Raw genomic sequence first — 19697 nt, forward strand, 5'->3', positions numbered from 1 at the left:
GTTGGAGAAGCCAAGTACAGTGATTGACATGACAACTTACTGTGAATCCATAATGAGGAATGTTAATGTATGGAATGACTGAAAGTCCAGGTAGAAGGCTTCCTGAATATATTCACAGAAAAACTGTGAAGAGCAAAACCTCGAATTAGAACCAGTCCAGTGACTAGGAATTCTAGACAAGACCCTTCTACCCTTCATCCTTCTGAGCATTTCTGCTCAGGGCCAGCTAGCTCTTTAAAACATTCTTCAGTTAACTCTGAACAGAAACAGAATTCTTCACTCTTTGCAAAGCCATGGCAAACAAAGGGAAATTGGGAGCTTTTTCAAGTACAAATTACAAATGTAGTATAAAAGAAATGAGGGAAACAATCTCGTTCACAAAAACCTCAAGAAATTGTGGAGGGGAAATCTTGGAATAAATCTGACTAAACAAAATACTTGTACAATGAAATCTTAAAGATACCAAAAAAAAAAAAAAATGAAAATACTGGATGATAGACAGACTTCCCATGCTTAAAGATTGTAGGATAAATACCCATCCTACCAAAAGCCATCAACAGATTCAAGGCAATCCCCATCAAAATTATAATACAATTCACATAAATTGAAAACACAATACTAAGTTTTGCATGGAAATACAAAAGACCCTGATTAGCAGAACAATTCAGAACAACACAACAGTAGAGGTACCACCAACCATTGGGGGTGTCACCACCATTGGTGACAGAACCCATCCCCCTGATGTGTGAGGAATAATTCATCTCTATTGATAAGCAGCTTTCAGTGGGCCTGTCTGCACACCCGGGAACAAGAGCAACAGACTCTGGCACACTTTACTGCCCATGTGTCCTTCTCTCATACAGAGGACAACATGCCATGTGCTCTGCTAGGACAGGGTCCCACTCAAAGGAAAAGGAAACTTGAACCAGGGGACGTCCTGCCCACAGGTGTAGCAGTCACTCCTTGTGCACATGCTGTACAGGTAACACAGTTTACCTGAGCATTCAGTCTCTACATCAGTTTTATAAGCACACTTATCAAAAGTCAAAACAAAGTGAACTCTACCAACATTGTTTATTTCCTTTAGGGGATGAGGTATTGTTAGGTTCCTTTTGAGAATTTATATATATATGTATATATATATATATGTATATAATTTTACATATCGATCCCAGTTCTTTCTCCCTCCCTTGCTCCAATACCCCCGAGATCTTCCCATTCCACCCACCCCCACTCCACAGGGAGGGTGACATCTCCCTGGAGAGATAATCAAAATTTGTCAAATCATTTGGAGTAGGGACTAGGCCCTCCCCTCTGCCTCTAGGTTAAGGGAGCATCCCTCCCTGGGGAATATGCTCTCAAAGTCTACTTATGCACCAGAGAAACATCCTGTTCCACTGTCAGAGGTCCCTTAGACTGCCCAGTTCTTCTAACTGAGACCCAGGTTCAGGGGGTCTGAGTCAGTACAATGCTGTTTTACCAGCTATCAGTCTGGAGGTCAATTAGCTCCCCTTGTTCAGGTCAGCTATCTCTGTGAGTTTCTGTAGCTTAGTCTTGACCCCATTTTCTTATCACACCTCCCTCTCTGCAACTGGATTCCAGGAGTTCGGCTCAGTGTTTAGCTGTGGGTATCTGCTTCTGTTTCCAACAGGTACTAGATAAGGGCTCTGTGATGGCATATAAAGTAGTTATTAATCTCATTATCAGGGAAGGGCATTTAAGGTGGCCTTTTCACTGTTGATCAAATTGTTAGGTGGAGTCATCCTTGTAGGTCTCTAGACATTTCTCTATAGTCAGTTTTCTCTTCAAACCTATAATGGCTCCCTCTTTTATGGTCTCTCTCTGTCTCTTTCTCTCTCTCACTTTTTCTTTCTCTCTCATTGTCTGTCTCTTTCTCTCTCGTCTATTTCCCCGACTCAATCTTCCTAGTCCCACATGCTTTGCTCTCCTCCCCTTCTCTTCCTCCTAGCTCTCTCTCCACTCATTGCCCCCCACTCCCAATATGCTCAGGATCTCTTGTTCCTTTCTAATTCTGTGAGAGACCTTGTATGAATCTCTTAGGTTCCTCCTTGTATCCTAGTTTCTCTGGCAGTGTGAATTTTAAGCTGGTGATCCTTTGCTCTGTGTCTAAAATCCATATGAGTGAGTACATACCATGTTCCTCTTTTTGTGACTGGGTTAACTCACTCAGGATGGCTTCTTCAAGTTTCATCCATTTGCATGCAACTTTCAAGATTCCATTGCCCCCCCCCCCCACACACACACTGAGTAGTATTCCCTGGTATAAATGAGCCACATCTTCTTTATCTATTCTTCAGTTGCGGGGCATCTAGGTTGCTTCCAGGTTCTTGCTATTACAAATAATGCTGTTATGAACATAGTTGAACAGATGTCTTGGTTGCATGGATGAGGATCATTTGGGTGTATGCCTAAGAGTCCTGTGGTAGACTGATTCCCATTTTCCTGAGGAATCACCGTACTGATCTCAAAAATGGCGGTACGAGTTTGCATTCCTACCAGCAGTGGAAGAGTGTTCCCCTCTCTCCACATCCTCTCCAGCATAAGTTGTCATTGGTGTTTCTAATTTTAGCTATTCTGTCAGGAGTAAGATAGTAACTCAGAGTTGTTTTGATTTGCATTTCCCTAACAGCTAAGGTTGTTGAGCGCTTTCTTAAGTGTCTTTCAGCCATTTTGGATTCCTCTGTTGAGAATTCTCTCTTTAGTTCTGTACCCAACTTTTTAATAGGGTTATTTGGTGTTTTGGTGACTTGTTTCTTGAGTTCTTTGTATATTTTGGAGATTAGCCCTCTGTCAGAAGTAGGGTTGGTGAAGATCTTTTCCCAGTCTGTGCTGCCGTTTTGTTTTGTCAACTGTGCCCTTTGCCTTACAGAAGCTTCTCAGTTTGAGGATGTCCCATTTATTAATTGCCCATCTCAGTGTCTGTGCTACTGGAGTTATGTTCAGGAAGCGGTCTCTTATACCAATTTGTTCAAGGGTACCTCCCACTTTCTCTTCTAAGAGGTTCAGTGTGGCTGGGTTAATGTTGAGGTCTTTGATCCATTTGGACTTGAGTTTTGTGCATGGTGATAGACATCATGGGTCTATCTGCAGTCTTCTACACACCATCATCCAGTTGTGCCAGCACCATTTGTTGAAGATGCTTTCCTCCTCCCATTGTATACTTTTACCTGTTTTGTCAAAAATCAGGTGTGTGTCGGTGTGTGGGTTAATATCAGGATTTTCAATTTGATTACATTGGTCTACTTGTCTATTTTTGTGCCAATACCAGGCTGTTTTCAGGACTATAGCTCTGTAGTAGAGCTTCAAGTTGGGGATGGGGATGCCTCCTGAATTTCCTTTATTGTACAACATTGTTTTGGCTATCCTGGGTCTTTTGTTTTTCCATATAAAGTTGATTATTATCCATTCAAGGTCAGTGAAGAATTGTGCTGGGATTTTAATGGGGATTGCATTGAATCTGTAGATTGCTTTTGGCAAGATTGCCATTATTACTATGTTTATCCTACCTATCCAAGAATATGGGAGATCTTTCCATTTTCTGGTATCATCTTAATTTCTTTCCTTAAAGACACAAAATTCTTACTATATAGGTCTTTCACTTGTTTAGTAAGTTTTACCCCAAGATACTTTATGTTGTTTGTCGCTATTGTAAAGGGTGATGTTTCTCTTATTTGTTTCACCGGCTCTTTGTTGTCTGTATATAGTAGGGCTACTGATTCTTTTGAGTTTATCTTGTTTCCTGCTAGTTTGCTGAAGGTGTTTATCAGCTGTAGGAGTTCCTTAGTAGAGTTTTTTGGGTCGCTTATATAAACTATCATATCATCTGCAACTAGTGAAAGTTTGACTTCTTCCTTTCCAATTTGTATTCCCTTGATCTCCTTTTGTTGTCTTATAGCTTTAGCTAGAATGTCCAGTACAATATTAAAGAGATATGGAGAGAGAGGGCAGCCTTGTCTTGTTTCTGACTTTAGAGGAATCACCTTAAGCTTCTCTCCATTCAGTTTGATGTTGGCTGTTGGTTTACTGTATATTGCTTTTATTATGTTTAGGTATGCTCCTGTTATCCCTGATCTCTCCAAGACCTTTATATCATGAGAGGGTGTTGAATTTTGTCAAAGGCTTTTTCAGCAAATAGGGAGATGGTCATGTGTTTTTTCTTTTTCAGTTTGTTTATATGGTGGATCACGTTGATAGATTTTCGTATGTTAAACCATCCCTGCAACCCAGGGATGAAGCCTACTTGGTCATGATTTCTCTGATGTATTCTTGGAATCAGTTTGCCAGTATTTTATTGAGTAGTTTTGCATCAATGTTCATGAGGGATATTGGTCTGTAGTGTTCTTTCTTAGTTGTGTCTTTGTGTGGCTTGGGTACCAAGGTGATTGTGGCCTTATACAAAGAGTTTGGTAATGAACCTTCTGTTTCTATTGTGTGGAATACAATGAGGAGTATTGATATTAGCTCTTTGAATTTCTGGTAGAATTCTGCTCTGAACCATCTGGGCCAGTGCTTTTTTTGGTTGTAAGGCTTTTGATGACTGCTTCTATTTCAATAGGTGTTATAGGTCTATTTAAGTTGTTTATCTGTTCTTGATTTAATTTTGGTAAGTGATAGTTATCCAGAAATTTGTCCATTTCCTTTGAATTTTCACATTTTGTGGAGTACAGGTTTTTAAAGTATGACCTGAATATTGTCTGGATTTCCTCTGGGTCCTTTGTTATGTCTCCCTTTTCGTTTCTGATTGTGTTAATTTGTGTGTTCTCCTTCTGTTTTTGATTAGTTTGGATAAAGGTTTGTCTATCTTGTTGATTTTCTCAAAAGCCAACTCTTTGTTACATTGATTCTTTGTATTGTTTTTTACTTTCTACTTTATTGATTTCAGCCAAATTGTTTATTTCCTGGTGTCTACTCCTCTGGGGTGATTTAGTGGCTGCCTGAATGATCTAAAAGGGACCAACTTGGGACACTTGTACTTGTCCATCCAAGAAATATTTCTGATTATTGTTTCCTTTTTTGCTTTTGTTTTTTAAGTAAGGGTAAGACTAGACACTCATCAAACTGAACAGTTAGTAGAAAAGCTGTTTTAGTTCCATTAACAAGTTCTTATTAACATTGAAAAAGTAGTAAACCAGGCAGTGATGGTACATGCAGTAATCACAGTACTTGGGAGGCAGAAGCAGGCAGATCTGTATGTCTGAGGCCAGCCTGGTCTACAGAGTAAGTTTCAGGACAGTCTCCAAAGCTACAATGAGAAACTCTATCTTGAAAAAGTAAATAAATAAATAAACAAAACAGTATTTTAAAAAATATTAAATATAAAAGTTTTCCTTGAGATTGTCCAGTTCCCTGGGCAGTGATGTCAGCAGCCTCTCTTGAGTATAATGTGTCCCCACCTCTTTAACCATCTGAACTGTGATCTCAGTTAACATTACAGGAAAGGGGCCTCCCAGCTCTGTTTCAATTTGTTTTCTGTTTTGTTTTTCAGCTTTTTAGAAGCATGTGGTCTCCAAACAGGAAACCATGAGCTGGAATTTTTGGCAGAGTCATCTGGGTGAAAACTTTAGAACTTAAAAAGAAGCAAAGTGGAGGAAAGATCCAAAACACAACGGATGAAAAACTGACTTTAGTTTCCCTGATGGGAAGGCCTGTGGACCCCCTAAGATAGGAGACACTGGACTCCCTAAGATAGGTTCCTAAGATAGGAACCATTCATGTGGAGAGGAGCCCCCAGCCCTTCTGAGAGCGACTTTAATCTTAAACAGATCTATTTAATTATGTCACTCTAAGACAATCTTCATCCAACCAACACCAGCATGGGGAAGGGTGGGGGCGTCTGTCCATCTGAGGAGGTGGTGCATCCCTACCAGTGTATATTAAAGTTCAAAGGGCTTCAGTTCAGATCTCCCATGTGGGTTTGTAATTATTTATGACCCCTTTTTCTCTTTTGGAAAGTTACATATCCTTAACACACACATCTCTTTAGCACACACCTGATAAGCCCTTAGTTAAGTTTTGTTTTTATTGATGTGATAAAGACACCATATCGAAAAGTATGGGGACAAGAAGGCTTATTTGACTTTCCCATCCTGACCACAGTCTATATCATTAAGAGAATCCAAGATGGAAACTCAAGGGAGGAACCTGGAGGCAACAGCTAAAGCAGAGACCACGGAGGAAAGTTGCTTACTGGCCTGCTCCTAATGGCTTCCTCCTCCTGGATGGCCTTCCTTGTGTTGCTCTGCCCACAGTGGGCTGGGACCTCCCACATCAATCATTAATCAAGAATCCATTATTCCTGCCCCAGGCTTGCATACAAGTGAATCTGAAGGCATCATTTTCTCAACAGAAGTAAGCCCCCGCCTTTTTTTGAGACAGAATTTCTCTCTGCATCTCTGGCTGTCCTGGAGCTCATACCACAGACCAGGCTGGCCATGGGCATGTGTCACCACCCCCTGAAGAGGTTTCAACTTCGATTTGACCAGGGCTTATGTCAAGTTGACAATAAACTAACCAGCACAACTCTCACACAATTATACCTTCTATTTTGTATCACATATAGCCTGAGGTCCCCATGGGTGTTTTGTTTGTTTTTTGTTTTGTTTTAAGTTGTAGGCTGGTTAGAGTTTACTATCTCAATACTCATTGCCTCTGTGATAAGATGGAGAATTTACCAGAGGGATTTCACTGTCTTCCATCCTGTCTGCCCTAGGAAGACAATGGCCAAAATCATGTCTGGCCTCTTTGCTCATGTCCTGTTTGCTGTAGGCTTTCAAGCTCTATTGAAAATACTGGAGAGCTTGACCAGCCTTGTAACCCTAACTCTGTGCAACATTTATATAAAGCTCAGACAAATGAACCAAACAATTTTAAATAAATCTTGACTTTGTTTTGCAAGGAGTTAAGTCTAACATTGTTAAGAAAATACCATTGACTCTCTAGGTTATATGTACTTTTGTTTTGAACATGTGATAATTTAAATTAGTTATGTAAAGCTTTAGATCCATAACTATGACCATGAGCTGGTCAATACCCCATGAGAACTCTTGTTGATTTCTGTAGAGGTTTGACATTAGTGTACTGACCTTTGGTTTGTAAATTGTAATGACATGCATCTTTTACATTCTATCTTTAATATTTCATAAAGAACTTGCTTTCACCCTTGCAACTTGTATAAAATTTCTACTTTTTCTTTCCATTCTGAAAAAATCCAGCCATCTTTAACTCCACACATAAACCATTCTTTATTTAAAAATCTATCTTTATCCTCCATTCTTTGTCTTTTTGTGCTTTTGTGGTTGTTATTGTTTTCCAAGACAGGGTTTTTTTTTGTGTAGCACTAGCTATCTTGGAATTCACTCTGTAGACCAGGCTGGTCTTGAACTCATTATGATCCCTAGGCCTCAGCTTCTGAAGTGCTAGGAATAAAGGTGTGCACCACCATGCTCAGCCTTACTTTTACATTCTTATAACTTTTTAATCTTATTTTTTTAAAACTTCTGTGAGACATGGTTGTTTAAATATTGAAACTAGACATCAAAAGGAAATCAAGTCTTTATCATCAGGGTACAGAAAAATAGTAAAGAGAAATCTTTTAAGTCAGTAACAGTAACATGCTAGTTTAAAGTTGCTGCTATTGCTGCTGAAATCTGTTGATGAGTTTCCTTATCACAGTAAGAAGCCTGTCAGTTCCAAGAAAACACTGGAAGTTTTTTCCACATTTGAAACATGTTAGAGGCCATAAAGATTTTGCTAAAATTTGAGCATTTTGTTTTCTTGGTGTCCACATATTGGCATGATTTTATTATATCACCCAGAGCAAGGGGAGCTGTATCAATGGAAGGCAGATTTATGAATTGATCATTTATTTTCCTAATCAAAAGTTTGCATTGTCCTATGATCATGAAAGGAATGGTGATAGCAGCCTCTTTATTGTTTGTCTATAACTTGCTACAGACAATTAACACAGCCTATAAAGGGATCTGTAGGCTTCTGCCTGTAAGTGGATGAAGTTCTGAGAATGAATTATAATCAGGGACTTCGTTTGAAGCTCTGGCAATCAGTGGAGTCGACAGTCTAGCTAGGAAGCCAAGGCCTGACTTTGTTTACTTACCATAAAAATATACAAGGGTTGAGCCATGGTTTAAAGGTTGATTTTTTTAATAGACTATGTAATTGTAGATATTTTCTTTAAGATTTAAGTTTACATCAGAAAAAAGTATAAGACTTTATATTCTTCATTGCCAAAGTTCTGATAAAAACCAAAGTGCTTTCAAGGTGAAAGCAAAACTTGGTTACAATGGACAAGCCACTCAGCCTCAAGCTGCTGGAGGTCTGCTTGCTGCTAGGAAGGCAGCCATGACCTGCCTGCCAATTTGCTGGAGAAGATATGGTGGACAGGGCAAGAGAAGGCCCTGCAGGAGAGAGGCACAGTGCACTCAGAAATGAAAGTTCACACATTCATTTCAACAGTGCCTTAGCTCTAATTTTTAAAGTAACAATTGTATTTGCTGGGGGTGCATGTGAAATGTAGGAGGCAAAGAACTCCGTGAAGCAAAGCAGACAGGGCAGCAGAGTCCAAGGCTGGCAAGCAAAAGGAGTGACAGGGTTAGAGAGCTGTGGTTTGGGCCAGCCCTCCCCAGACAAAGGCCAATCTATTTCACAGAATGTCATCAGGAGACTCCAGGAGGCAGTGTATTTGCTCCTTTTGAGATGTCCAGCCATACATTCTCTGGGGTAAATTTTACTCTGCTGTGAACCCATATTCTCCCCCTTAAATATACAATCACACATGAGAAGGGAAAAGGAGGGGCCATGCAGGCTTTGTCCATCTTATTATTATGTACACATTCAATCATCTTTAACCCCCATCCAATACACTGTGGTCACTGCAGAACTGCATTTCTTTCTAAAATCTTCTATCACAATGCACAGGAGTTCTGGGCTCTGGAAAGTGACTGGACTTCCTTCTACACTCTGGGGTAGAATGACCAGAACCAACAATGGACAGAGCGCCTTCAGATGGTTTCTGGGCCTTGCTGTTTTTGCTGTGCTTTGGAGTCCATGCTCTGGGATGGCAACAGAGTCAATCTCCTACAGATCCATGGTCCACAAGTGCCATGTTTGTCTACTGTCACATGCCCTGAGAGTCCTGTGCACCAGCAATGAGGGAGGTGAAAACACCATCACCATACCCAACAGGAGCACACAAAAATATTAAAAGTTTTCAGTTGTAAGAAGCATAATACTGATGTTTCCTTTACAGAAGCTTGTCTACAGTCCAGGCCAGCGGGCTTGGCAGAGGACTCTGAGTCCAATCCTGAATATGATGGGACAGAACTGTCCATCAGTCCTTCTTTGTCTCCTGTATGTGGTGACTTGCATTTTGGTTGGGATCTGTCACTCTGGCCAGTGAGCTAGAAATGCTGACATATGGGGGAGGGGCACAGGAGACTTGGGGAGAAGTTACAAGCATGCTCAAGGTCAGTGACCACCACAACTGGCTATTTCTGCTTTTCTTTTTCATGAGGGAAGGAAGTACATGGGGGACACTGGAGATACTACTTCAATGGCAGTGACTGACCATTCCTTTTCCGATTGAATTTAGGGCCTGATCTACAAGATGGAAATCATATCTGAAGCTGTGGTTGGTGGGGTCACAGGTCCCAGAGGAGAATCCACTGTTGCTCTTCTAAATGGATATGGTATTAAGCTGACATCTAATGAGTTGCTGTGACACCCATAGATGAGTCCATCTCACACCTTCATCAGTAAGGCTTCCTTTTGCAGAAGACAGTGATTAACTCTGACCCACCACAGGTCACCATACTGAGAAAAGAGACTACAGAAGATTTGTATATCACACAGCTCCTCCCAAGGATCAAGAATCCTGAAAGAGAGGCTAGAGAATCTGAAGAGCAAGAGGCTGGGACAACTACAACAGTGTTGTGTTGTCACAATTGGACAGTGACACATATGAGTGCAGAGCAGTTGTGACAACATGGACAACACCTGTACAAGATCAAGTCAGGCAAAATCCCTTCATGGAAGGGAGAGGTGGACATGAAGTCCTTCCCCTAGCTGAGGACCAATGGGAAGTTGATGGTTTCTGGGAGTGGAAGAGCCCATTTCCTTTAAAGATGTGTCCTGTGAGAGCATCCCCATGGACAGTGCTCAGGAGACCCAGGGGTGTACAAAAAGGAAAACAAAGAGTGAGACAGGGAGGGGACAGTAGTGAGAGAGATCAGAAATGCAGCAGTTGCTTTCCTATTGCTGTGGTACAACACTGTGTCAAGGCAACCTGTACAAGAAAGCGTTCCTTTGCCTTAGGTTTCCAGTGTGATGGCAGCCATCTTGGCAGGGAGGCATGGCATCAGGCTGCAGGCAAGGAAGTGGGAGAGGAAGCTGACTGCTCACATCCTCACAGTGCCTAGCATATAGGGAAGAGGAAGGGGACAAGACTGTAAACTCCCTAAGCCCCTCCCCCACCCAGGGACAGACTTGCCCCATTAAGTTCCTGCCTCCCAATGGTCCCAGAACCTCTCCACCACCACCACCACCTCTGTGTAGTTTATGGGCTTGAAACACTAAGACTGGGTATCCAATTGCACACAGATGAGCAAAAGTCTGCTGATTCAGGAGACTGGTTAGTACTTAGGAGTCTGGATTCTCCCAGGAACCCTTTTCAGAACAAAGGTGAGCCGTGAGACTCTGTGTGATGAACACTTACACTGCTCAGGACCCTTACGTCCCCATTAGAGACTACTGAATAAACCACAGCACCTCTGCTATGGTGAAAGCAGCAGGCAAGTCTCTCACAACTGTGAAAGGAAGGAATCAGCCAATCAGCCACCTTCTTGACATTCCAGCTTGTTATGGCTTTATAATAAGATCCCAAGAAATGCCTGTTAAGAGCTCGCTAGAAAGGTCATGCTAACCACATCATAGCCCTGACATTGGAGCAGTAGCCACAAAGCCTGGAGGGAAGGATGCTCCTTCTCTTCTAAAGACCATAATAAGTTTTAGCATGGGGCCTCATGTCCCAAGTACTGATGCATTAAGCATGTACATTTTCAAGAAGGAACACTAGGAGAAATTTCCTCTTAAAGAAACACAATTTCACTTACCAGCATGACCATAAAATAGACGGTTATGATTTGTGTTGGTACAGCTGCTGCATTCTGTCCTGCCCCTAAAGACAGTGGCAGGGAACTGGCAGAATAAGCCAACATCAAGGCAGTAAATATTGTAGTGAAGAAACCATTCACATCTGTTTTTATTCCTTAGAAAGAAAAAGGTGTGGTCAGTCTAGTTTTCAAAACATACTTAAATCACTAAACAGACTAGTATGAGTTTTCTAGGCAGCCTATTACTCTGGATCCTATTTAATTGTATCCTTCCAGGTGAGCACACAAAGTTGTTATATAGTTTCTCCTTTTGTGGATTTATTCAAGTTTGTATTCATGTGTGTATTAACAGGTGTCTGTGGTAATGTATCCAAAATGTGTGCAGTTGCCTTCGGGTGCCATAAGATTGCATCAGATATTGGGTGATGGGATCCAAATTTGGGGACTGTTGGGGGCAGCATATGGTCTTAATCAGTGAGCCTTCTCTCCAGCTTTACCACATGGCTTTTTTTTATACTTGCCATAGAATACTTTTCCACATAATGCCTATCCCATTTACACACAATTATGAGCAATTTATGAGATACTGACATGGAGAGCTAAGGCAACACAACTGGCCCAAATTCTGCTGCTTTCTCTCACTGGAGAATTACCAAAGAAAACATTCTTGTCCTCATTCCCCTGTGTTTATATAATTGCATTAGTAAAAGAAAATTGGGATCATGACTGTACTAGTTAGTTTTTGTCAGTATAACACAAGCTAGGATCTTATTGGTAGAGCCAACCTCATTAAGAAAGTTTCTCCATTTGATTAGCTCTTAGGTAAGCTTGTGGAACATTTTCTTGATGATTGATTCATATGGAAAGTCTTAGACAACTGTGGATGATGCTATCCCTGGGCAGTTGGTTCTGTGTTCTATTAGTGTCAATAAGCATCACCCTTGATGACCTCTGCTTCACTTCCTGCCTCTGGGTTCCTGCTCTGAGTTCCCTTCCTGACTTCCCTTCTTGATGGACATTGAACTTTAAGATGAAATAAACCTTTCTTCTCCAAACTGGTTCCTCTCATGGTGTTTAGCACAGCACTAGAAACCTAAGTAAGGCAAGGATTAAACAACCTTGCAGTGGTTTTAATTTCTAGAGGACAGGATGGTGCCTCCAACTTTAGATTTCCCTAGGAAATCACCATGTAACTGCTATGGAGGAATGCAATGGGTTCACAAGCTGATTTGTAATCTTTTTGGATCTCATGCTATGAGTCATCCACAGTGCTGTGTTTTCTAATAGTCACAGCGACACAAGTTAGACTCTGGAGGAGCTGAGTTCCATGCCTAATCGTTTTCAAAGTTATTGTTGTCATTATCAAGGTATGTACAGTACATTTGTGGGTATAGGTGTTCCTGTATTGTGGTGTGCATGTACCATAGTGTGTATGGGCCATGGTGTGCATATGTAATTGAGGAAGACTTTCTGAAGTGAGTCTCTCTTCCATTGTAGGACAAACATATTTCCTATAACCATTTCATGGCCTGAATCACTGTTCCCAAATGATAAATCTGTTATAAAACAAATTCTAAGCTTTATCTTGTCCATGCATGTGCATATGTCTGTGTGTGCATGTGTCCATGTTTTATGTCTGTGGGTATGTGTATGCATGTATGTATGCATGTCTGTGTGAGTGTATGTGTGCATGTGTATGTGCATGTCAGTGTGAGAGTGTATGTGCATGTTTAGTGTGTGTGTTGCTTGGCTGTGTGTGAGTGTGTGTGAATATGTGTGTGTGCATGTGTGATTGTGTGTGTTTCATCTGTGTGTGAGTGTATATGTAACTGTATCTGTGTGTATGTGTGTGAGTGTTTGTATAAATGTGTATGTGTGTGGGCATGTATCTGTGTGTATGTGTGTATGAGTGTGTTTATGTTTGTATATATGCATGTGTATGTGTGAGTTGTGCATGTGTGAAAATTATGGAAATGCTAAACTGCTTAGGATGATGCTTAACCATATTCACAGACTAATATGTGCTCATATTTTAAATGACATTTACATTTTACAATTTTTTGTGTGTCCTCTGTCTTTGTAAGATGGTAGAGGAAGATAATGCACACATGTAAATATTTTACCCACATGTACATATGTATGAGATATTACCCACATTTCAATACTTTACTTACAAATATAGGCACTTACACAAAGAAAAATATGCAGCTGGGCTAGAGATATGTCTCACTGTTTAAGAGTGTGTGCTATAATTGCAAAGACCCTGGATTCTGTTCCCAGCACCCACACAGTGCCTCACGTTCTTCTATAACTACACGTCATTGTGATCTGATGTCCTCTTCTGGCCACCCCAAGCATGGCATCTGCTTAGATTGTGCGCTTGCACACACACACACACACACACACACACACACACACACAGAGGCAAATGCACAATAAAAGAAAATCTTTTACAATAAATATAGATATGTGTGTAATACTTGATTTTGCTTCATTGTCACTGTCTCAAATACATAAGTTACTTATTCAGTCATCATAATACACAGAATCTCCTAATTAAAACACAGCTTCACAAACAGCATTTGTAGTATTTTGTGAACAAGTTGATATTTTCCTCGAACTGAACATCTGTGTTAGGAGACATGTTTTTCTACTTATGTCTTTCTACTTAAGGCTTGCCACAGTTGTACAAACCAAAACATGCTCCCCCAAGAGTAAAGATGCATTCTCTTGCTTTGTCACTTACCTGCTATGCTGAATATTATAATAATAAATATAATATTTGGCAATAACCTCCTGGGTACCAGCTCAGCCAGCAATTTCCCAAAGAAATATGATGACACATTGTAGTATCCACTGGTATGCTCATGTCTACAGAGACAAAAATCATGTTATATACATCCTTAGATTATTCCAGAAGGCACAGGTGAGATGCTGGCTACAATGACTGCTATTGCCACAAGGATTCTAACAGGACAGTGTCCCCTGTGCTCCAGGCTGACTCCCATTGAGGTCCCCATCTTAGGGACCAGCATCTCTAGGCCAGCATCCTTATGATATCCTCACTATGATTTCTCCATCAGAGAACTCTCCCCTCATTTTTCCCCTCTGGCCACACAAGAGCCCCTCCATGGAAACAGTCCGATGAGCCCACTCTCCTCAGAGTCTCTGCCCCTCTGAAGCTGGCTCCCTGAGGAGCAACTTATTCATACCTCACTCATACAGTGGTCATGGAGACTTCTCTCCTTCCAGTTCTTATGAAGAAGGCGACACTGTCACTCTGAGGCCACAGTGCAGCTTCAGGACACTGCATCCTTGTCTTTGGCTACTCTCACTTTAGGACAGATGTATTCCTTCAGTAGTCTCTTTTACAACCATGAATCTTTACCAGATACCAAACCTAATCCTTTCCCTTCCTGGCCCTTCCTAATACCAAACTCTTTCCCTTCAAGTTAGTTCACTATAATTCTGATTATTATTATTATTATTATTATTATTATTATTATTATTATTATTATTATATTGGATCACCAGTGCCGGCTGAGCTTAAATTCCATAACCAAGAATAACAAACTTTCTGTCTCTTCCCAACTCCCAAGTGCTGGGATTACAGAAATAGCGGCCATGCTCAGATTTCTGTGGTACTGTGAACCTAACACAGGGCTTTGTGCACACAAAGCAACCACTCTACCAACTGAGTGAGGCCCTAAGCTCCTCTCTGATGTCTCCTCTCCTTGGCATGTACTTGGGGCAGACCTTAGCTATCTTTGTGAGCAGTTAATTTTAAGCACAGGCCACTGGGAAAAGTTTCTCCCATGATTGAGAAACACAGGAGATAAACAGCTCTTTCTACTCAGCTGCCGCCTGGCTCTTTCCACCCCTCCATCGCCAGGCTGTGCCCACTCTCACTAATATACAGCTGTACCTCTCCAGCTCCGATGTGCTGCTGAACCCACTACACTTAAGCTCTATGACTCCTCACATCTTCTCTGAGGGGGTCACAAATTTCCTGTGATTTTCTGTCCCCTCCTGCTGTGTTGTCTCAAGCACTGAGATTTGCTGACCACACCCCAAATTTGAAACTTTCTCTGAGCAGCAGACTCCTCTGCTCCTGATTTCCCATCCAGTTTTCATTAACATTAGTGATCTCTTTACTTACTTCAAAAATCATGTCACATGATAAACACAAAATTTCATAAAGTGTTTATTTTTTAACTAAACAAATAAGAAAAAAGCAGGGTGGGCAGGAATACTGGTTTTTCATGAAATAACATCCTGGGCTTAACTATGAACATAATCAACTTCATCAACAGCCCTTCATGCCCTGCTCCTGGGGCAGGAACTACTCACAGAAAGCGATCCCTATTGCTCATGAAGAGCTCCCTGGCAGACACACTTGTGATACATACATAGCCTGTGAGCAAGTATAGCAGGACAGCTCTGTAGGGAGAGAACAGAGAAGAAAGCAAGCAACAAATTCAATATAGGAATACTTTTATACCAATTGAGCTTGTCCTGTATATAAATAACATCACACAGATATGTTAACACACACACACACACACACACACACACACACACAGACACACACACCAGAGCTGGAGAGATGGCACAGTAGTAAAGAGAGCTTGTTGCTCTTGCAAAGGACCCAGGGTTGGTTGTCATCACCCACATGTTGGGTCACATCCATCTATCACTCCTGTTCCAGTGCCCTCTTCTGGTTTCCACAGGTCTCAGGGCACACATGGTACATACACATCCATGCAGACAAACACTCATGCACATAAAAATTAAATATTTAGAAAAGAAATAATAAAAATGTGGAACTGTCTGGTTAAAAGGTCAGATAGTATGAGTCCCATGATTATTTCCTCTGTGTCTCCACAGTGGTATCTATTAATTCAAGTGTGTCCTTTAATATCTAACAGTTTGATAACAACCCTTACTCTAATGATCCTAGGGTATGTAGTTTAGAAGTTAATTGGTTTTAGAAGAATTCATGAGAGTGGAGCCCATGATGTCATCTGTGTCCTCATCATGGGAAGAAACAGAAATGTAGTGACTGCCAGGAGAAGGCTGAGAGGAGGTGGTCAGAAAGGAAGCCCTGGGAGAGACTCACACTGCAGTGTGGAGACACATTTCCTTTTAGATCCACTGACCTGTGGTATTTAGTCCTGGCAGCCCAACCCTTCACTTCAATTTAACTAACAAAGTTGGTAAGCATTTTCCCTAATACATAAAGAGAGAAAGGTAAAGATGAGTAAAACTCCAAGGAGTTATCATATTCAATCTATCACTTGATTTTACCGAGGGGTAAGGATGAAAACATGAAACAGTGGGGGGAATCCCCACAAACAGCTTACTACAGACACGGACTGTAGAAACATCTTTAAAGCCTTGAGTATTCCTAAAGTAGACCTACTAATGTCCTACATGGTTTCCAAAGAGCTCAAAATGAACTCAGTCATGCTTACTTATAAATTAATAATTTGTGTTCAAGTGATAGGGATTGTCATGTAAGAAAAGAGGGAACAAAATGCCCAGTACAGTTATCTATTTCCTGGGCACATGTCAGTTTCCTCTAAGATAGAGGCCATGACTGGGGCCTAAGAGTCTGCAACATAATACCTTTTCAACTGACAGCCAGGGTCAGTGACTCTCTTTACATAGGTACACAGTGTTGGTTAGATATCAGATAGATCAGATATTGGACAGTAGTTTCCTACGTTAAAAAAAAAAAAAACTTAACATTTTGTAGCTTACCAAACAAAAAGGATGGGAGAGGAAAAGACAGCCTGAGAAAGGGTAAGATTATTCTGAGAAGAGTGGGAAGCAATGTCTCTACAACTCTTGGAATTTAGGAGACAGACAAGAGGACTACTGCAGACTGTGCCCAGCCTGGGCTACATGACAAATTCTGGGCCTATTGGGTCCCAACTGTGGCCCTGACTGAAAGGTTCCAACACAGAGCAGATAATCTGGCACCCCATGACCAACCATAGAGCAGAGGATCTGGGTGTCTCCTCCTCTCCTAATGAGACTCTTGTTTCAAGATCATCTGTTTAACTTTACTAAATGCACAACTTTCTGTCTCTCCACTCTTCCATTCCCACACACACCCATTCCCTGGTGCTCAGGGAATTCTTCTTTCCCTGTCTCCAATACCTTGTCCTCAATTCCATCTGTGTTTACTTTCATATGTTTTCATCAAGAAAACCAAGGACTTAGAAACAGAATCTTGTGGCTCTGGCTAAACTTAGACATACACCACATTTACTCTCTGTTTTGATGTTTTAGATATTACAATTGTAGATTAACAACCCATATCTATACATTTAAGGTATAACACCAATATGTTACAGCCTAAAATAGCTATAATAGTCATCTTATTGAAGACTAAATATGCTTGACACCAAAAGAAACACATCGAAGAGCTGGTTTTTATATTTACACTTTCCTTCAAAATTACTCAGTGTTTTCCACACCGGATCTGTGGGTCTGTGGAGCTGGCCCATTCAGCAAAGTGTCTGCCATGCAGCCCTGAGGACCTGAGTTCAGATGCCTGGAACATACGTAAAGGTATCCAAACACAGTACCTAACATCTGTAATTCCAGTGATGGAGGGTACAGAGGTGAGTGTTTGCAGCTCATTGGCCAGCCAGCCTAGCCAAGTCAATGAGCTCCATATTCAGTGAGGGACCTGCCTTGAAAAAGAAAGTGGAGGGTAGTCAAGGAAAACCTGCCATCAGTCTCTGACCTCCACATGCAGACACAGGTATGCTCACTAACATGCACATGTGTACACACCCACAAAAACATGAGCGAACCCATCACAAGCCTGCACATATAATGCACAACACTACACACAGGCATACATGTGGGTATGTGTGTGCACAAGCAACACACATACCTACACAGATACCATGTCAACAGTACTTCCATGATCAAGCCTCTGTCCATTGGGAGATACTCAGAGGCTGTGGGTGTCAAGCAGGGAGCCAAGTTCAGCAAACAGTGGTGAGCTACACATGAATTACAATGAAAACTCTGAAAATTGTAGTCCTCATGAGAAACTATGGAACATGCTATAGTTATTAAAAGATGAAAGCATATATTTAAATTTACAATACAGCTCAAATTAGACAAAGACCATAAAAGTGACATCTCTATGACAAGTCAGGAAAAACCTAGTCCCATTCTATTAACCCACACTCACATTCAAACAATCCAAATATATTCAAGACAATTGGCACCTGAGAAACAAAAAATATATAAATAAATAAGCAAATTAAAACCTTTCTGCACCAAGGAATTATAAACAGAATAAAAACACACAGATGCATCTCTTGGGGGATTCACATACCAGAAAAATAACTATAACTCAATAGCAGGAAAATAATTAAGGGCCAGTGAGATGGTTCAGCAAGTAAGATGATGGCCACCAAGCTTAATGACCTTGAGTACAACCCCTGAAACTCATGTGGTAGAGGGAACAGCTCCTGAAAATTGTCCTCTGACCTCCTCCTGCATGCTGTAGGACACACATGCCCACACATACACACTACAGAAATACATGATTTTGGAGTTAAAAGAAAACATTCTTATTTAAAATTGAAAAATAGGTTCAAAAAACTACTTAAATATCCAGTGTATTGTGATTTATTGTTTTTAGACATCTTATTGCAAACAAGGAAGAACGTAAGTTGGGTGAGGATGTGGACACACTGGATCTCTGTGTTCTGCTGGTGAGGATACAAATATCACAGTGGAGTTGGAGACAGGACAGCAATTCCTCAAACAGTTAACACGGTGACCTGTCATTTGTCAACTCTAGCTTTCTACCTTAAAGAGTAAAGTCCAGGGCTCAAACAGATGTGCTTGCACACACAACAGCATGGTTCACAGCAGCCAAACATGAGAGCAAACCACATGTCCAGTCACAGTGAATGAGAAGCAACACAACAAATACACACAATACAGAGCCCAAGAAATCCCCACACATGCCACCATTTGATGGACCCTGAGGACATTATACCCATGGAAACAAGCCAGACAAATCAAACAAGAACAAAACCAAAACCCAGATACTTGTGTGACTACAATTCAGAGCTCCTACATTAGTCATATCCAATGATAGAAAGTAGAATGTTTGATGCCTAGAATCAGGAGTGGGTGTTATGGGGATTCTTCTTTCAGATGTATGGAGTTCCATTCCGGATGATGAAGAAATGCCCTACATTTAAGTGATAGTCGCATAACATGAAGCTGCACCATACACTAAAACTGGTAAAACATGAAATGTGTGGTGTGTATAGATTCATACTATCTACACAGAAACATGTAAACAAGTAAGTTCCCTCACTCAGCCTTCAATGTACCAACACATTCTATCATAGTTCTTGTCACAAATTCTAATTCTGAATGGATTTATATAAGTTTGACCAAAGTAACAGCATTTTTTTATTGGCTTACCTCCTCTGGACTTCATTGCAGTCATTTTTTAGGGCAAGAAAAGTGGTACCCACAACCACAGCCAGTATGACTGCAACAGTT

At 41.0% G+C, this 19697-nt stretch overlaps 1 pseudogene; it reads right to left on the minus strand.

Annotated features, from left to right (window-relative positions):
* Positions 1 to 19697, minus strand: part of LOC127232176 (ATP-binding cassette sub-family G member 3-like) — a 45876-nt pseudogene that overhangs the window by 11008 nt on the left and 15171 nt on the right.

The sequence above is a fragment of the Phodopus roborovskii genome, unplaced genomic scaffold (assembly GCF_943737965.1).
Source record: "Phodopus roborovskii unplaced genomic scaffold, PHOROB, whole genome shotgun sequence".
Taxonomy (NCBI): domain Eukaryota; kingdom Metazoa; phylum Chordata; class Mammalia; order Rodentia; family Cricetidae; genus Phodopus; species Phodopus roborovskii.